Source organism: Lactuca serriola, chromosome 1 (assembly GCF_051521515.1).
Source record: "Lactuca serriola cultivar US96UC23 chromosome 1, Lser_US96UC23_V15, whole genome shotgun sequence".
Taxonomy (NCBI): domain Eukaryota; kingdom Viridiplantae; phylum Streptophyta; class Magnoliopsida; order Asterales; family Asteraceae; genus Lactuca; species Lactuca serriola.
The window spans coordinates 9,509,230-9,528,860 of record NC_136408.1 but is presented as its reverse complement, the minus strand read 5'-3'; the positions used below and the strand labels follow the sequence as shown (position 1 = coordinate 9,528,860).

The 19,631-nt window shown below is 37.5% G+C and overlaps 1 pseudogene; it reads left to right on the top strand.

Annotated features, from left to right (window-relative positions):
• Window positions 1–9,479: 9,479 nt before the first annotated feature.
• LOC145051371 (secreted RxLR effector protein 161 pseudogene) lies at window positions 9,480–10,235 on the top strand (annotated as a pseudogene).
• The last annotated feature ends 9,396 nt before the right edge of the window (window positions 10,236–19,631 follow it).

Sequence of the window (19,631 nt, the reverse complement as noted above, 5' to 3'; positions counted from 1 at the left end):
AAAAAAAATTGTTTGTTTTCTTAATTTCCCTAATTTGGTTTTCTTGAGATTTTTTTAACAGGGTAGTGATTCTGAATCTGATAACAGTAACATGCCTATGGACATGCTTGGAACTATACAGTTTTTTTTTTTTTTTTTTGTAATTTGATTTGAAGGTGAAATCAATAGTGAGCAGCCCTAGAATAGCGCCAACTGAAACTGCTAATGCAATCGCTCGTGTAAGTCTCAAGTTTTTTTAGGGGCATTTTCGTCTTTTTCTCTGATTAATCTAAATGGGAGAATGCACGTGATTGAAGGTTCAAGAAGCTGCTGATTGTCTAGGTGCTGATTGTGTGCCAAGATATGCTAAAAAGGAATTCTTACTTCAGAGTTGTTACATTACTAATATTTGGCGGCTAATACCTGAGCAAGTAAAGTCTATCGTTAAGCTTCATTCTACTTGCCCATTCTTATATTCGAACAAATAAATTAAAATTAAGAACACACTTAAACAAACATGAAATTGAAAGCATATAGAAAGAGGGATGAACAATCGTCACCTGGGAATCGGAATAGCTTCATGAATTACCAAGGTAAAGTTAAAATAACCTTGATGAACATCCTTCAATGAAAACAACACGTTAATCCATCATCACCCCCACTCCTGACCACCACTTCTCCACCATTCCCACTTAAAACAACCGTCAACCACCTCCCTTATTTCTCCAATCAAGCCATCATTCACCCGCCTCCATTACCACCTCGCATCCACACCAAAATCACAATAAGTTCTTTAATGACAATATGCACTTTGTGAATCATACATAATTAAAAGACATGGGTTGAAAAGAATATCCCTTATATGGCTAAAGTAAACATGGAACTGTAAAGCGAGGAAAAGAATTGGTCTCTAAATCAGTAGGCTAATTCAGGCATATACATATTTTCTAGGGCGACTAATACCTGGATAAGAATTGGGTCGGTAAATCCGTTTGACAGATGGCGGTTCAGTCAAAGGCATATACACATGCTTCTTTCTTCCATTCCCAACAGATGGCAGTACACAGAAACAGAAAAAAAAGGTAGATGGCGAACACCAAACCTGGAATAGTAAAACGACGGAGGAGGAGGGGAATCGATTTTCTAAGCTGAAACAGAAACGAAGGCGCCGAATGTTCTCCAATCGAAGATGGAAGCTTCAATCCATGTAGAAAAGGAGAAGGTTTGTCGTCGACGTCACCAGCTCTTCAGTAGCATCTTTCGTTGCTACTCGATCATACGATCTTTGGCGAGAGAGCAAGGCAATGGGGTGGAAGAAGAAGAGGGAGCACCGGTGAGATTTTTTTGTGGGTTCAAGGTTCGTCTTAGTGGAAGAGTCGGTGGTAGTTGAGGCGGTGGACTAACCCAAGCAAAGGAGAAGCAGTGATCTCGGATGAAGAAATACATAAAAAGAGGTAGGGGAGCTGTCAGCATAATACTTCTAAATGATCACAAGGGTAGTTTCGTCATTTTTACATAAACAGGGATAACATTGTAATTTAATTAATTTGGTAGTTAGAAGTTAGCTAAGTTTGTTTGTGCTCTGTAATAGCTTTCCATTCTGTATATAGATTGTATCTCTTTCATTTGTGAGAATTAATGGAAAACATTCTTCTCTCAGATTCATTCTTCTCTTCATCTTTCTTCATCATGAAATTCTACATGGTATCAGCTTGATCTTGTGAACGTCTTCCGTAAATCGTTTCAATCTCTGTTTTTCAATCATTTTTTTTACAGTGGCCGCACCACAGATTCCGATTGAATCTTCAACAATCGACATTTCTAGCCCTTATTACCTTGGTTCTTCAGATAATCCTAGTGCAATTCTTATTTCTACCGTTTTCACTGGAGTTGGATTTGCTACTTGGAAACGATCCATGATTTTGTCTCTATCAGCAAAGAATAAGCTTCAATTTGTTGATGGATCTCTTCCACCTGTTGTATATCAAACTAAAAGACACGCAAGGAAACCGACAAATAATATTGTGAATTATATGTCGATTAGTTGCGAATAATAAATTCAATTATTATTATTAAATTTACCAAGTTTCGTCCAGAAACCAGATCTATCCTTCTCGACTAGATCTGATTATAAGAAAGGTAGAAGAAGACTGTCCTGTTATTAGACGAATTAAACACAAGACAGAAAAGTAAAACCGACTTGTTGATAGCTGACTTGATCTTGAAGCAACTGCACGGATCAGATTCTTGTCCTTAAAGGTTTTTACTTCGCTTGTATAGGTTGTAAGCAACATAGTAAAACCTCAGGATTTAATGCAGCTAGATCGATATTCCAACAGCACTGAAAATCGACAAACACAAAGCGACTACTCGGAAACTAGAAGAAAAAAACGCAGAGAGATGGAAAGAGCTTTGAGAATTCGTGTGTGTTCTGAATGGCTCCTAGGGGGCTATATTTATAGGTATCGAAACCCTAGAAGGCATAAAACGGGCCCCCACAGGCCGGCCCCAGAAACCCTAGGGCGACGACTTGCTCTCTAAGCAAGCCATATGCCCTGATGACTTATCCTTCACGAAGTCAACGTCGGTCAACCATTTGACCGAACTCACCAAAAACAAAAGCTCCTAGCGACCGATGCAGGCCGGCCCCAAAAACCCTAGGGCGACGACTTGCTCTCTAAGCAAGCCATATGCCCCGATGACTTATCCTTCACGAAGTCAACGTCGGTCAACCATTTGACCGAACTCATCAAAAACAAAAGCTCCTCAGCTCCCAGCGACCGATGCGTCGTGCGAAGTGCAAAGTGCGCCTAAATCGCGCCATTCCGCGCACTCGCGGCGTCGGCTAGTGCTAGGCTAGGCTAGGCGCGCGCGTGGGCTTGGCCTAATCCTTTGATCCACTAAAGCCTTTGAAGGCTTACCAAAGGAATAGGCTTATAAACCCTCAAAAGTTTCTTCTCTCCACCAATGTGGGATACAAAGGAAATTGCCAACTTGCAATTCCTTTATATATAAATTTCCAACCACCAAGTTGGTAAGTTTCCTTTCACTCAGACAGATGATGTCACTCGGGTGTCACGAAGATTAAACCCTAGTTTAATGAGAACAAACAAGAAGAGACCGATTCAATGGTATCCTTATAGGTTTAAACCATGAACCTCAATGACCTCTCCGGTTTACCCCCACACACCACAAGTCATATTTGTGTTCTCCCTGAGCGCTATTATGGCCATGCGCTATAAATCCTTTTCATGACCCTTTAGAAGATAAACCACTAATCTTCACTTGAGGCGGCACCACCTCTAGATCATATAGGCATAGTTTTACAATATCTTCGTTGCTTAGATGTCTCCAAAACTACGTTAAGAGTCGTAACTCAACCTCGTTCTCGGCAACGACGCACTATCCTACCTCACATGGATCTATCATGAATGATAGTACCTTCTATCGTTAGTGATTTCGTTGTTACCCTTTAAACTTGAAAATTAGGAGCACTAATGTCAAGTTGGGTTTCCATCACTAAACGATTCTATTATGGTTTTAGACCCATGACTCTCGTGGTAGATGTAACCATATCTCTCGTCAGAGGTTTGGTAAACGGATCTGCCAAGTTCCTACTTGTCTTGACATAGACAACCTTGATGGTACCACTTTTCAGTTAGTTGTCTCACAAAATTGTGACGCAGACCTACATGTCTTGACTTCCCATTATATACCACATTATATACTTTAGAGAGTGTGGCCTCACTGTCACAGTACATGGGTATTGAAGGCATCGGAATATCCCACAAACGCATATCCATAAGTAGATCTCGAATCCACTCCGCCTCTTTGCCTGTTGCTGCTAAGGCAATTAGCTCAGTTTCCATCGTTGAATAAGCTATGCATGTCTGTTTCTTGCTCGCCCAAGAAATAGCACCACCAGCTAGAGTATAAATCCAACCACTTGTGGATTTTGAATCACTGGTGTGATCAATCCAGCTGGCATCAGAATAACCTTCAAGTATTCCATTAAATGACGAATATGTCAATTCAAAAGTACTTGTCCTTTTCAGGTATCCTAGTACTCTACCCACTGCTTTCCAGTGCTCCGTCCCTGGATTAACTGTATACTGACTCAACTTGCTTACAGCGAATGCGATGTCAGGTCGAGTGCAGTGAGTAGGATACATCATGCTCCCAACTGCACTAGCATATTCTAGTTGGGCCACATCTCGACCAGAATTCACCTTAAGTTTCACACTTGAATCAAAAGGAGTGTTAAATTCCTTAATGTTCAAATGTTGAAACTTTGTCAGAATTTTCTCTATGTAATGAGATTGACTCAGAGAAATCTGACCACCTGTCCTCTTCACCTTGATACCAAGAATAGTATCTACTTCTCCAAGATCTTTCATCTTAAAGTTCGAGGATAGGTATTTCTTCGTCTCAAGAATACCTTCTAGGTGAGTGCCAATGATCAACATATCATCAACATAAAGACATATAACTACTATGTAATCAGATGTATGTTTAGAATAAATACATCTGTCAACACTATTGTGCTGAAAACCAAAGGCAGTCACAGTGGTGTCAAATCTCTCATGCCACTGTTTAGGAGCTTGTTTCAACCCGTACAAAGACTTAACAAGTCTACATACTTTGTTTTCTTGTCCAGGTATTACGAAACCTTCAGGTTGCTCCAGGTAAATCTCCTCTTTGAGATAACCATTCAGAAAGGCTGTCTTCACATCCATTTGATGAATGTACAATCCCTTCAAAGCTGATATTGCTATGAGAGTTCTAATTGAACTAATTCTAGCAACTGGGGCATAGGTATCAAAATAATCGATCCCTTCTCGCTGCCTATAGCCCTTTGCAACCAACCTTGCTTTATAAGCAGATATGGATCCATCAGGATGATATTTCTTCTTGAATATCCATTTGGATCCTATGGGTCTTCTCCCCTTGGGTAGATCAGCTAACTCCCAAGTTCCATTACCCATAATTGAATCCATTTCGTCATTGATTGCTTCCTTCCACAGAGGAGCATCCCGAGACGACATGGCTTCAGTAAAGGTCTTAGGATCATCATCCAAATTAATTGAAAGGATGACCTCTCTCGTCACTTTCTTTTGTGTTCATTCGACCAAATAAGAATAGAAATCATCTCCAAAGGTTTTCTCAATTCTAGCCCTAGTACTTCTCCTTGGTTCCTCCACAATGGGAGGAGGTGGGAGTATTTCTTGAGAGGTACTTGTAGGTGTTGTATGACTAGAGTTTTCTTCATCCTTAGAAAAATTGTCCTCAAAGAATTCCACATCTCTGGATTCAACAACAACACCAGAATCAATATCTAGTAATCGGTAAGCCTTGCTATTTTGAGCATATCCAATAAATATACTCTTATTAGCTCGTGCTCCCAATTTGGTTCGCTTAGGATCGGGAGTCCGATAATAAGCAACACACCCCCACACTTTCAAATAGTCTATGTTAGGCTTTCTACCTTTCCACAACTCATAAGGGCTTGTAGGAATCACACGACTAGTGATCCTGTTATGAGCATAACAAGCAGTTAGTAGTGCTTCCCCCCACAGATTGTTTGGTTGACCCGATTGGTTCAACATATAGTTGACCATCTCACAAAGAGTTCGGTTCTTTCTTTCAGCTAAACCATTATGTTGAGGGGTGTATGGTGATGTTCTCTCATGTTTGATTCCATTCTCTTCGCAGAATGTGTCAAACTCTTGGTTGAAATATTCTCCGCCTCTGTCCGAGCGAAGAATTTTGATGTGTCTTTCAAGTTGATTTTCGACCTCAACCTTATATCGTTTAAATGCATCAAAAGCTTCATCTTTTGATCTCAGCAAATAAACATGTAGATATCTACTGAAGTCATCACAAAATGTGATGAAATACCTTTTTCCTCCTCGAGTAAGGATTCCATTTAACTCACATATATCAGAATGAATCAACTCAAGTAAAGATGTGTTTCTCTTAACTTATGGAAATGGTTTCTTAGTGAACTTTGATTTTACACATGTTTCACATTGTTCAAAATCTTTTGTGTCATATTTAACATACCTTTAGATTGCATTTTTTTCAATGTTTTTAACATTAGTGTGAGCTAAACGTTTATGCCATAAAGAAATTGAACAAACAATATAACCAGAAAAGTTCACTTCATTCATATTAGCAACCAATCCATCAATTACATCATTACCAACACCCGACACACTAGCAACACTAGAAACACCACACTCAACACTAGGAACACTCACATTACCCTCATCACTAAGACACAAGCGATACATTCCCGAAGTATTGTTCGCCCTCCCAACATGTCTTCTGCCTTTAGTGATCACAATTTTGCCTCTCTCAAGCACCATCTTGAACCCACCCTTGTCAAACTTGTCCGCAGAAACCAAACCCTTCGAGATGGTAGGAACATGAAGAACATCTCGAAGAGTCACCCATTCACCACGTGTGAACTTCAATCGAACATCACCCTTTCCTAGAACTTCAGCTCTGTGGCCGTCAGCACAGATGACAACCGTCCCTTGTGGCATGGGGTGGTAGGTGCTAAAGCTTTCTCGATGCCTACAAACATGCACAGTGGCTCCAGTGTCCACGAACCAACCTCGAGCACAGATTGCTCGAGTAAGAGAGGAGATCATGAAAATCTCTCCAAGGTTCACACTGGCCACCATGTCAGTCACCTTCTCGACTGCGTGTGCAACCGGTACTGATTTGCGATCTTTGCATTCTCTTGCATAGTGCCCAATCTCTCCGCAGATGTGGCAAGGACCGACCCTTTTTGGCTTTGAGTTAGGATTCTGATGACCCGGTTTCTTGAAGCTTTGTTTCTTGGGTCCAAAGGTCTTCTTGTTCTGTCCCCCAGATTTGCCTTTGTGGCTAGAACTCCCAGCTGACACTTGATGCACACTTTGTCCAACTTTACCTTTCTTGTCCCTGATGCGAGTTTCCTCCTCAATGCGGAGGTGTTTCATCAGATCATCCAAGGAGTAGTCCTCAGACTTGTGAATCATTCTCCTAGAGAAATCTTTCCACGAGGGTGGCAGTTTTGCGATGATCGCACCAACCTGAAAGAGTTCTGGAAGAGAGATGGTGAGTGCGTTCAACTTGTTGACCATGACTTGGAGTTCATGCACTTGCTCTATAATCGATTTGTCATCAACCATTTGAAACTCAAGGTACTTGGACACAAGGTACTTGTTAGTACCTTCCTCATGTGCCTTGTACTTAAGTTCCAACGCATTCCATAGCTCTTTTGGATCTTTGAACGGCGAGTAAAGATCATAGAGCCGATCAGATAGGGAATTCTTGATGTGACCCACACACAATTCCTCGGATTCTCTACGCAGAATCCTTTACTTTTCCAGTTCTGCAATGACCGCTGGGTCCACAGATTCCCCCTCCTTGGGAATTGGATTTTCAGGAATTGGTGCCAGTTTTGGGTCCAACACAAAGGAGAGCTTCAAGACATGAAGCATGAACTTGACCTTTTTGGCCCAACGGGTGTAGTTCTGACCATCGAATTGGTTAAGTTTGGCAAACTCTTGGTTCATGAAGTGGAGGCTAGCAGTAGTGTCCATTAGTCTGTTGATTTATCACAAGTAAAAAAACTTTAAGATTGTTGTATATCAAACTAAAAGACACGCAAGGAAACCGACAAATAATATTGTGAATTATATGTCGATTAGTTGCGAATAATGAATTCAATTATTATTATTAAATTTACCAAGTTTCGTCCAGAAACCAGATCTATCCTTCTCGACTATATCTGATTATAAGAAAGGTAGAAGAAGACTGTCTTGTTATTGGACGAATTAAACACAAGACAGAAAAGTAAAACCGACCTGTTGATAGCTGACTTGATCTTGAAGCAACTGCACGGATCAGATTCCTGTCCTTAAAGGTTTTTACTTCGCTTGTATAGGCTGTAAGCAACAGAGTAAAACCCCAGGATTTAATGCAGCTAGATCGATATTCCAACAACACTGGAAATCGACAAACACAAAGCGACTACTCGGAAACTAGAAGAAAAAAACGCAGAGAGAGGGAGAGAGCTTTGAGAATTCGTGTGTGTTCTGAATGGCTCCTAGGGGCTATATTTATAGGTATCGAAACCCTAGAAGGCATAAAACGGGCCCCCACAGGCCGGCCCCAGAAACCCTAGGGCGATGACTTGCTCTCTAAGCAAGCCATTTCCTGATCCTTCTAGAATGCCCCGATGACTTATCCTTCACGAAGTCAACGTCGGTCAACCGGCTTGACCCGAACTCACCAAAAACAAAAGCTCCTCAACTCCCAGAAACCCTAGGGCGACGACTTGCTCTCTAAGCAAGCCATTTCCTGATCCTTCTAGAATGCCCCGATGACTTATCCTTCACGAAGTCAACGTCGGTCAACCGGCTTGACCCGAACTCACCAAAAACAAAAGCTCCTCAACTCCCAGCGACCGATGCGTCGTGCAAAGTGCAAAGTGCGCCTAAATCGCGCCATTTCGCGCACTCGCGGCGTCGGCTAGTGCTAGGCTAGGCTAGGCGCGCGCGTGGGCTTGGCCCAATCCTTTGATCCACTAAAGCCTTTGAAGGCTTACCAAAGGAATAGGCTTATAAACCTTCAAAAGTTTCTTCTCTCCACCAATGTGGGATACAAAGGAAATTGCCAACTTGCAATTCCTTTATATATAAATTTCCAACACCACCACCATTAGAAAATTCCCCAATGTTTCCAAAGTGGTCTCGTGTTAATTCAATGGTGATAAGCTGGCTTCTTAACTCTCTTCACAAGGAAATCGCAGAGAGCGTTCTATTTCTCCCAACTGCGAAAGAAATTTGGTCTGAGTTACATCAGAGGTATGAACAATCAAACGGTGCTCTCATTTATCAAATTCAACACCATTTGTATTCGATTTCTCAAAATTCTGATGAATTCTCAACCTACTTTATCAAATTCAATGGTGAAGAATTTTCACCTGTTGTCAAATTTAATACAATCAGATGTTGAGTTGCTTTGGCTGTAAAAAGAGGGTGGGATATTCATTAATTTGATGTAAATAATGCATTCTTGCATGGTGATTCACATGAGGAAGTATACATGAGACTTCCATCTGGTTATAAAGTCTCTTCTCAGTTGTTTGCAAGCTCAAAAAATCTTTATATGGTTTAAAGCAAGCATCTAGACAATGGTATGATAAATTGTCTAAAACTCTTATCACAAAAGGATATTCCAGATCAGCTAATGATTATTCATTATTCATCAAGAAATCTTCTACTTCAATGGTTATTATTGCTATATATGTTGATGATCTTCTTGTAACTGGAAATGATCCAACAGAAATTTTGAACATCAAAAACTCTTTGCATGACCAATTCAAAATAAAGGATTTGGGACAAATACATTACTTCCTTGGATTGGAATTCAACAAGATTGATACGGGATACATTGTTCATCAACAAAAGTTTATCAAAGATCTTTTATAGACTTATTCAATCATGGATCTGCCCACTACAACTATGCCTTTGCCAGCAAAGCTCCAATTGGTTCATAAAATGGAGAATCCTTTAGTAGATCCTACACTCTACAAGCAATTAATTGGAAAATTGAACTTCCTAATGCATACCAGACCCGATTTGGCTTTCTCAATTCAACATTTGAGTCAATTTAATCAAACACCATCTCAATCTCATTATGATGCAGCTATTCATGTATTACAATACTTGAAGGGGACAATTTCTCAAGGTTTGCATTTCAATTACAATTCATCTATCAAGCTCGAAGCTTTTTGTGATTCAGATTGGGCTGCATGTCCCATTACACGAAGATCAGTCAGTGGCTTCTTTATACTTTTTGGTGGTACTCCTATTTCTTGGAAATCAAAGAAGCAACTCACTGTGTCACTTTCTTCATCTGAAGCAGAGTACAGATCAATGCGTAGAGTTTGTACTGAATTAGCATGGATCAGTCGATTATTTGAAGAACTTCAAGTAGAAAATTTGACACCCATTCCATTAAAATGTGACAATCTTTCTGCAATTTACATTGCAACCAATCCTGTCTTCCATGAACGTACCAAGCATATTGAGATAGATTGTCATTATGTTCGAGAGAAGTTACAGGATAGCTTAATCAGTTTATCTCACATTAATACCAAAGATCAATTAGCAGATGTATTCACGAAGAATTTAAGTGGTATTAATCATAAAGATGCAGTTTCCAAGCTTGGTTTCTCCTCATATCCACCAGCTTGAGGGGGGTGTCAACATAATACTTCTAAATGATCACAAGGGTAGTTTCGTCATTTTTACATAAACAGGGATAACATTGTAATTTAATTAATTTGGTAGTTAGAAGTTAGCTAAGTTTGTGTGTGTTATGTAATAGCTTTCCATTATGTATATAGATTGTATCTCTTTCATTTGTGAGAATTAATGGAAAACATTCTTCTCTCAGATTCATTCTTCTCTTCATCTTTCTTCATCATGAAATTCTACAGGAGCAGACCATAACACGTAGTCGTTAAGAAGAATAACACTGAAATCTCATTGGCTTACAAAGGCGGTGAAATACAAATACAAAGAAGACGTATACAACTCCAATTTCAAAAATGATCTAAAGGCCCCTGAAGAAAAAAAAAACAGAAATTGACCATATACAAATACCTAGGGACCAATCATGCCAAACCTTAGCCACTTTACTGTAGCTAAGGTTGGATAATTTTAATATATAGTATAATTTATGCATGTTTCCTTTTTTCGTTTCAGATTAAAAATGATATGGTGTTATTTTTATTCGTACAATGATACAAATCAATATGATAAACCAGAAGTACAAGCTCTTGAAAGATATATTGTTGAACAAATCAATAAAAAATTATAACTTTTGGCTGCGAAATTTTCAATTAAAATTTCAAATAAAATAAAGTAACATGATTTTTATTATTAATATTTAATGACAATCATCTGAAAACAGTTTTTTCTAATATTCGAATAAAAAGTTTTTTATAACTTGATAAACCAACGAATATTTGTTGAAATTGATTAACAACTTAGTTTAGAAAAGAATTGAAATTTTAGTATGGGAATCAATACGCATTCAGTCATTTTGCTCATACACGATTTAATAAAAAGAAAAGACACAAAAAACTTAATTGAATGAGAGTATATACTGTATGTCGTTGAATAAATTTACCAAAAAAAGATTTTAACAACAAAAGAGTTACAGAGTTTATAATATGTATAGTTTTTGTTTAATTTGATTCTTATTATTTTAGTAAACTACTTTGAAGACTATTTTTTTTTTTCAGATTTAATGAGGATCACCCTTCCAACTTTCTACTGCTCTTGCTAAAAACTTTCATTGATTCAGGTCGGAACTTTAACAATTAACAGATAGCACTCTTCGACAGCGATTGGTGACGGCGATGAGCGAGAAGCCGAAAAGACACTTTTCTGGTGTTCACTGTTTTTTTCAATAGACATAAATCAAGCAGAAGGAGGGAAAGTGAAAAGGAGCGACTCAAAATGGGTTAATCTTTTCCATTGTTGAATTATTACACTATCTTTCTTTAGGGTCGATATCCAAAGATGGATGTCAGGTTCTTTTCAAGATTTCTATCTACCAATTGATATTTATCTTCTTTTGATTCCATACCATTAGTTATTCTTCTTTCCCAGGTTCGAGTCTTATTTATTGATTTCATAGGTTCCAGTTTTTTCCTATGTTGAACAGGTAAGCACCTTTCTATTCTAGATTTAATATAAATGTATAATGACATTGTAATTACCTGGTTTGAAAGCTTAATGTTTTCGACTTCATAATCTTCTTCTTTTGGAACAAATTTTCAATCAGATCCTTCTTGATTCGTACACTATAGGACTCCAATATATGATGACACGGATGGCAGTTGTTGCTGCTTTCCATAACTTTTATCCTTAGAGTAAGGCTTACTATCAAAAACCTTTTTTTGAATAAGAGATTATGAATCAGTTTTATTGTTGAATTGGGGTTTCCAAATTTAATATTCATGCTATGTTCATGTTGTAGAGAAGAGGGTACATCTGCTCACATTGTAACCACATGTATCAACATTGCCCATACACTTAAAGGGTTGGGTTTTACTTGACGGTTTACCCAATTATGTATCTTCCCGTGGAAATGGTGCACTAACAACCTTAGTATGTTATGTTTTTTTTTATCCTTGATCTTATTGGATATCTGGAATGAAAACTGTTTTGTATGTCAATGATATTGCTATGCTTAGGTAAAATCATCAAAGTGAAATTTTTTAAAATTTTAACTTTCATCTAATGAAATCTGATCTTTTGCTACAGTTGTTGTCTTGTGAGTAGCCCAACCTCTAATAAAAGGAGTTTTGAAGCTGATTAGTGTTGAACATTTGACAATTTATCATGTGAAAATCCTTTTGCATGTATGTACTAGAAGCAATTTATTGGTTACTCACCTAATATGGACAACTATATATGTCTGTTTCTTTTTTGCTTAATCTGGAATAAATGACTTAATGGTCATTTAGTCTCTTTCGGACACTTCATCTAAAGTAAACATCTTCACTCATAAACAACCCTAAAAAAGATGTGGGCTTTTCAGGTCAAAAGTCTTAAAGATAAGCCCCCTTCAACATTTTATAATAAAATAGTCAAGACTTCAGGTTTGATGTTTCTCTATTACTTTAATTTCAGAAAATATAGAACAAGGTACAAGCCAGAGTTGTCTGAAGGTAATAAATGTTATATCATTAATCATCCTTCAGAATATATTTTTAGAAATCAGTCACGATCTTTTATGGGTTAAAAATTGAAATATAAATGATCCTTGAACAACTTAATATAAAACGTCCATACCAAAGTCTATTGTTTTATGGAATATATGGGTTGATACTACTTTTTTAATTTTATTATCAAGAAAAGGCTAATACTGGATTTATTTTTTTATAAAAATGTTGAATGTAGGAACATCAGAAAAAAGCCTATTTCTATTGATGAAATGGTAGCTATGGATATCAAGAGAACACATTTATCACAAGTAGGATGCCTGAATGAGAAAATGGTCAAATTGTGTCGATATGAAAAGTAGTTTAAAAGGTTTCATGATTCTTTATCCGTATTTAAACACCATTTTTACATTATTGAGTTAGATAATAGTGAGTAAACACAAGAATGCATGGTATTTGGAATAAGTTATAAAAATGGGACAAAAGGGCAAAAATGTCCAAAATGGGCATTTTGCTTTTATAAAGCCCATTTTTGGGCTAAATGCAAAATTTTTATTTTTTTTGAAAGTCCATGATTTGGCTCAATGGAAGTATATACCTATTTTTCGCTTTAACGAAGTATTTTTAAAATTCCAGGCATAAGATTATGTACTACCACTTGGAGATCTTATATTGCTATTTTCTTTATGTTCCTTGAAATTGCCCATTTTCATGTCTTTGTAATGATTTATCGTATACCCTTATTTACTGTTTTATAAAACTTTTGATACCTCACAATTACATTATTAGTAATGCACCGAGCAAAAAAAATATTTTTTAAATTGTACACTTTTTTATACAATAAACAAGTCCGTAACATTTTTTTTGTTTAAGAGGGATTTACAATAATAGTTGCAGTAAAAGGGACTGATTTCTAAAATCAGACTGAAATTGTTTGTTCTATTCCCTGATTTCATTGATTTTATATGTACTTTTCACTATTTGACTGTGCTTGCTTATTTCAAGGTTGGAAAATCTGATTACATATTACACGGTTTCATAACTTTTTACCATTTTCCAAATTTGTAGTTATATAAGTTCTTATTTAATATTTTATTAGGACCTCTTATCAAGTTCAATTAGTTTTTAATTTGAAAGTTATGTAACTCCAGATCAAATCCAAAGGATCTGTTAACCCAAAAGTGTAACATTTTCCCCCTCTTTGTTAATAATAATGATAAAAAAGGTTCCATTTTGGACTGTTTTGAACATCTCTTCTGCTTTATTTTCATCAGATGAAAACCATGGCAGAAGCCCAAGATTGTCTTCTTCCAATGGGAATCACATTAGAAAATAGGAACGAGATCAGGAATAAATAACAACCTACTTTTATTTCCTATTTTTCCAATAGGCATCTTCCCTAATTAAGCTAGTGCTTGTATCTATTCAGGTCTACTTCCTAAAATATATTAGACACACTCCTCACAATCATCGCTTAACATTCTAAGTTTAAGTCTAGAAATAAATCCTTATTCCTAGTTCGCTTAAACTAATGTTCTGATACCAATTGTGACATCCCCATTTTCACGGCCAGAAAATACCGATTTTCTTTATGCTTTATAAAAACCAGAGTACCTCTTTTAATAAAAATGTTGTGGAATTTGTTTCCAATAAAACATGATAAATACTTTATCAAAGCATTTCCAAAGAAAAGTATTTTTTATTCATTTTAAAACATTTGGGACATCGTCAATACAAAAACATAAGCATAAACAGAACTCACATTCATTATCACTAATGATTTATATCTCCTTAATCTCTTAGTGTAATGTGACTTCATATCAACACCTATGATATAAATAAACTGAGTGGGTCAGGTTGGGAAACCTGGTGAGTACATAGGGTTTTCGACCCACAATAATATAATTATTATGTTAAACATCTAGCAATCAAGCCAATTACCCATCCCCATTATCTTCTTTACTCTTAAGGATCTACCCTAAGATTCAGCTATTACTCGTTCGTTCATTCCTAAGGAGTATCCTAAGGAATCGACACTAAGTGTACATAGTCGCCAAGGTTTATCTCGTTTATTGACAATATCATTTTCGAGAGTCCACTCGCAATACCTGTCAATGGGTTTTTAGAGTACACCAGGTGAACACATCGTTCACAACACCTACAAGTTGCGAGCCTACTGGTGTTCCACTAGACTGTCTAGAATAGTCCGTAGTTGTCATCCATACTCTACTAGATGACGGGGCCATTGCTTGGGTCATCGTTTTGGCTCATCGCTTTTGGCTCATTGCTTTGGCTCATTGTTTTGGATCATCGCTTTGGCTCATTACTTAGGTCATCGCTTCGCACCATATTTTATCACTCATATATCCTCGCTCATCATTTATCTCATCTTTCATTGCTCATTATTTATCTCACCTCTAATATACCCATGTTTTACCCCCAACACATTTTGTAGATATAAAATACATATAAAGTTTAGATCATTTAAAACATGTATAAAATGTTTCATCCATCATAGACAACAAGTATTCAGACAGTATACACACATAACACGTAATTTATATAAAATACTTCATATATATGTGTAAGATGAAAGTAACCATGCACTCACCTGATAAGGTGGTGACTCGGTACTCGGACAACACTTCGTTTACTTTAAACAACTCATTTGACAGAACCTAGTATCATTACCACTAGAGTTTAGTCTAATATTCCCCGAGACTAATTAATAGTCTAACTATTATTACTATTATATACGCGTTAAACAATACTCTTCACCCACTATGTATAGACAGGGGCCAGACATGGAACATCGGAGGGCAAGATCATTTTGGCATATAACACTTCTGAAATCCAACAACCCTATGTGACCCTTTGAACCAAATTCCCCGTACCGCAAGTGGTTAAAAGATATTATAACGACACTTATATATCTCATAATAATAGTCCAAATACTTATTATAATTTCCTAATATTATTACTATATTGAAATATAAGCTATACTAAAGATATGTTAGGCGTAGCTCACTTACAGCGAGTTTTTTTCTCAAAACCGGGCTCCGTTGGAGCAGTGTTCCCGAGCCGAAAGGCTCTTTTCTCGGAGCCGTCGGGCGCTCCGGGGCTTCCGCCTCTTGCTAGGGAGGTTCCCTAGGCTTTTCGGGGGGTTTCGGGGCTAGAGAGAGGTTCTAGAGAGAAAGAGGGAAGTGATAGGAGGTGTGAGGAATGAAGAGGGCTTCACCTCTTATTTATAGGGGGCTGGAGGGTCACTCATGTCGTGAGTTTTATGATGCTCACATTGTGAGCCAACTTGGGCTCCAAGTCAGAGCCTGGTGCTGACACGTTGCAACGCACACAGGGTGGAAATCAGCCAATTTTAAAAAATTCATAACTTTCGCATACGATCTCCGTTTTCGACGTTCTTTATATCCACGCGTAGGTAAAAATAAGATCTTCAACTTTCATTTTGACTCCGTTGGCTAATTCTCGACTGATCTTAAATTTAATAGTAGGAGGAGATTAGATTGTTAAATGACCGCGAAGAATTTGTAACTCGTTCATACGGACTCCGTTTTCGTCTGTTTTTTTATTGTTGAGTTCCTATTAATGAGATATTCAACTCTCATTTAGGTTGCGTAGGCCAAAAATCACTCAAACTAAAATATGAGTTTCGGGTCGTGCACTGCTGTGCTAAATCTTAGAAAATTCATAACTTTCTCATACGAAGTCAGATTTGGGCGTTCTATTTTTTTTGTATGTTCTCGGTTTAACGTATACTACAACTTTGGTTTAGATCACTAAGGCTAAAAACTCCTATTTGGTTTAAATTCACTATTAATGCGATATTAAACTATCATTTAGGTCGCGTAGGCCAAAAGCCACTCGAACTAAAACTCGAGTTTCGGGTCGTGCATTGCTGTGCTAAATCTTAGAAAATTCATAAGTTTCTCATACGAAGTCAGATTTGGGCGCTTTTTTTGTATGTTCTCGGTTTAACGTATACTACAACTTTGGTTTAGATCACTAAGGCTAAAAACTCATCTATCGTAAATTCACTATTTACGTCTCCCGGTGCAGTGCCGGTCTTGCTGTAAAACTTCGACGGGCCATAACTTCTTCGTTATAACTTGGATTTCGGCGTTCTTTATATGTACAGAACCCTTGTAACATATACTACAAGTTGGTTAAGATTATTACTTCAAAATAATCTTACATCAAAAACTCATTTTTGATGCTCATTGTCTCTAAATTGACTAGCCCGGATCTACGGGCGTTACAAATCAATCCTCCGTCCTCGCTTGAATAATTGCTTCTCGTCCTTCAGGTGTGGACTCCTGATTCATGAATACATTATAAAAAATAAGCCCCTTAAAAATCTTGGACCCTATGCACGTGCAAAGGTTGCCCTCCTCATCACCGGCCCTACGTGCATGCACGACTTAATGAAGCTCTTAAAGTTCAAAAGGACTTAATAGATGACTGAATGCATGCATGAGACCATAAACACCATAAAGTTTGCACCTTTAAGCTTAAGGAGCTTTTCAAACATCCAAATCTACAAGATTTATCTTCTAAAACGGACTTAACCCATCAAGACCAACCAAAAAGGGACATAGAAGCATAAAACCATAACATGAAGAGATCTAAACATATAGTAGCCAATGTATGAATTTTATACCTCAAAAGTCACCAAAAGATGGAGCTAAATCTGGATCTCTAAGCTTCCCCCCCAAAGAACGAGTCTTCCAACTTCTTATTCTATCACTACATGGAGCATAAACCACCAAAAATCAAGACCAAGGCATAAGAACACTCAAAGATGCTATTAGGGTTCGAGAATAAGGTTTTAGGGCAATGAAGGCTGATAAAGAGGCCAACCTTAGGGACTTAAGGAGCTTATATAGGTTGCAACACCCTAACATTAGGGTTTCCTCAAACCCATCGTACGCCCAACATACCCCTCGTACGCCCAACGTACGAGGCCTCGGATCCGCGATCACCCCTCCTTATTACGTTAAGCGTACCATATTGTACGCCCCACGTACCAGCTTCTCAACTAGTATGCTAAGCGTACCCAATGGTACGCCTCGCGTACTAACCCTAAGGACTAAAGTTGCAATAATACACCCCCACAAGGTCTAAACCGAAATGCACAATGAACCAAGCATTGCACATGTTCTTGTAGAAAATGAGAACTCACCAGTATACCCTATAAACATGCCCTTGTTGATATCTGGGACATGAGAAAAAAATAAGCAGAATGTTGGCTTACCTAAATAATGGGTTCATTCCACTTAGGCTAAAGGGAGTGGTAACACCTTTAGCACTCTGCCATTTCAGATTTTGTTAATCCACATAAGCATTTGTTATCAAACCATAACACCTTGTAAAAGATAGGGAGTGGTGGTCAAACAATTTAATTAGAATTGAGTTTGGAAAAAAAAGGAAAAAAGGAAAACAAATTGAGCCAACCAATCAAAGCCCACAGTCCCTCCTTCTCTCTTCTCGTTACCAACATAGCGAGGCCAAGCTTAGCGAGTCATCTAACATTTTAATGGGAATGGTATAACATGTTTGACGAATGTTTTTGCGAGAGGGGTGGCGAGGCCACTCCCTCAAGCCTTACTGGTTAAAAACTTGGAAGGAAATGTATTCTTTCAAGATTGAACCAATTAATGGAAGAAGAATGTGTGAAAAGTTTCCATATCCAACCATGCACATTGCTTCCTCCCAATCATCACATCCCCATATGAAGACAAATAAAGAAAAGAAGGAAGTCAGCTGTTGAACTAAAAGATATGGTGAAAGGTGGCAGGGCAATCAAGGCAGCCCAAGAGTGTGACATGCTCAAAATGCAAAAAACTTGGTCATAATAAAAGAAGTTGCAAATGTCAAAATGTAGGTGATGGTGGTTCAAGCAAGAAAGGGAAGGCTAGGAAGAAAGCTCAAAGTGTAGTTGATGGTAGGCAAAGTGGAAGTCAGAGTGTAGTTGATGGTAGGAAATCTAGTGGTATAGGTGATGGAAGTTCAAGTAGGAAAGGGAAGGTTGGGAAGAAAGGGACGAATATTGCTTAAGTTGTGTTTGTGTTGTCTTTATTATGAACCAATTATGTGTGTTATAATCTTTTGTATTTGTTGTATCTGTCATTATGGTTTGAACAATTATGCTATGATTTTTTGGATATGTTGTCTATGTTATGAACAATTATGTTGCTTTGATGTATCTGTATTTTATATTATGGTATGAACATTTATCTTTTGAATTCCACGAGTAATTAGACATTTGTGTTATGAATCTGTTGCTATGTATTTGTATTTTCAATTGGTATTTAATTCCTTCCATTTAATTCAATTTAATTTTATTCAATCATTCAATTCAATTCCATTCCAATAGACAACCATTCCAACAATCATTTCCATTCCAATTCAATACCATTACAAACCACTCAATTCCATTCCATTATAAAACAGTCAATTCCATTCCAATTCAATACCATTACAAGGCACTCAATTCCATTCCATTATAAAATAGTCAATTCCATTCCAATTCAATACCATTACAAACCACTCAATTCCATTCCATTATAAAACAATCAATTCCATTCCAATTCAATACCATTACAAACCACTCAATTCCATTCCATTATAAAACAATCAATTCCATTCCAAAAGACAATTGCATTCCAATAGCCAATTCATTCCAATAGTCAATTCCATTCGTTCATTGTCATTCCATTACATTACTACCTTGATGAGACAAAAGATGAGTACAATGATAACATAATTTAAAGCTTGTAAATTAGAATTGACACAAAAAAACCCAACTGAACACTAATAACAACCTCAAGGTCCTATTTTGATATTGAAGCTCGTCCATTGAGTTCTACAAACCAGGGGATATACCTTTTAAAGTTTT